The sequence below is a fragment of the Cyprinodon variegatus genome, unplaced genomic scaffold (genome assembly GCF_000732505.1).
Source record: "Cyprinodon variegatus isolate N-32 unplaced genomic scaffold, C_variegatus-1.0 Scaffold1242, whole genome shotgun sequence".
In the NCBI taxonomy this organism is placed as follows: domain Eukaryota; kingdom Metazoa; phylum Chordata; class Actinopteri; order Cyprinodontiformes; family Cyprinodontidae; genus Cyprinodon; species Cyprinodon variegatus.
In genome coordinates, this window is record NW_015151695.1 from 148,502 (window position 1) to 150,030 (window position 1,529).

Consider the following 1,529-nt stretch of genomic DNA (forward strand, 5'->3'; position numbering starts at 1 on the left):
GTTATTACATTATGTTCTACTCATCCATATAAGTTTTCTGTCATTTGGAGCCGTTCTGAAGATATTCCATTAGGTTATATCCAAGTAATGTCTTCCTATGGGCAACGACTTGAAGGCACAAACTAAACTGTTCATAATTTATTCTTTATGGTACGCCAGCATTCATAACATGTAGGTGAATCACTGTCCCCCAGACATCAGCGGTTATATTTTTTATAAACAAAGCGGCGCATGTCTGACGTCATCCGCGCGCCTGACTGGAGTTGTGACAGGCAGCCCGGGCCACAGGCGGCTACGCTCTACCCCTTCTGTTCATTCGGGGATTTAATCTGAATCGTTCTATTCCATTTAGAGAGCGAGATCATCTGTGGTAGTAGCACTGGACATCTTCCAGGCATGTGAGTAAAACTAGCAGCAGTTCAGCGAACAGGATGAAGTAATGGCAGCCGGCGCGCTGATGTCATACATGCGCCGCTTCGTTTTAAAAAAATATAAATATAAATAATATAACTGTGGATGTCTGGAGGACAGTGATTCGCTTACATGTTCTGAATGCTGGCGTACCATAGATAATAAATTATGAACAGTTTAGTTTGTGCCTTCATCTCGTTGCCCATAGGAAGACGTTACTTGGATATAACCTAATAACGGAATATCTTCTCTTTAATGAAATGAGCTGTTTGGCACAGAAGGCGGAGAATGATGGGGGATTACTTCTAATAAAAACACCAAGAACATTTGATCCATAAAAGGCGTCTAACAGAAATAAAACAGCTGTTTATTTCCTAGATCTGTCTCAGTCTTTTACTCCTTAACCTTGAGGCTGTAAAGCAAAGCAAAGTCCACACACAGCTGCACCAACTGAATTACTCTCAGGTTTCTTGGAGCCACGCAGTGTGTTATTATAAAAAATGAAGTTGAACAGAAATTCAATGAATCATCCAAATGTGAAACATTCTTCAAACGACTATATACATGTTGCCGTGGCTTCAACACGTGGAAAATACTGAAGCTTCTCTGCTGGTTGAAAGGGCTCAACATCAGGGAATCAATATCTAATCAGAGAACAGGTGAGTTCAATAAGCTGCAGAAATAGAAAGCAGTTTGGAGCTGAGCTGGCCGACAGCAAATGTTACACTGGGATAAAAACATGATGAGAAGTGCTTTGGACGCTACTAATGAAAAGCTGTTTCTGCAGAAAGAGAAGCAGAATTGGGAGTTCAGAGGGGACGGTTCTTCCAAGTGCTTTAGACCTACATCCACCTATCAGGGCCAACAGTTTGAGAGGTGAAGGAACCCTGACTGGCTCTGTATTCTTCCAGTAATTGTTCTGTTTGTACTAGAACTGAACAGTTAATCACATTTCAAAATTATGTTTATTTATTTTTCATATGCAGACAGCTCTGCAGAGGGGATAACAGCTTACATGTATTATCTATTTACCCATAAAGTCCTGCATCAGATTGGTTGACACACTGGCTTCCGGCAAAGGCTCTAATTTTTGAACTCCAGTGTTAAACACTCAGATG

The 1,529-nt window shown here is 41.1% G+C and overlaps 1 protein-coding gene across 1 annotated transcript in view; it reads left to right on the plus strand.

The window, feature by feature from the left end:
• The window catches only part of ttc27 (tetratricopeptide repeat domain 27), a 74,883-nt gene that overhangs the window by 27,751 nt on the left and 45,603 nt on the right, over positions 1-1,529 (plus strand). The window lies entirely within an intron of this gene.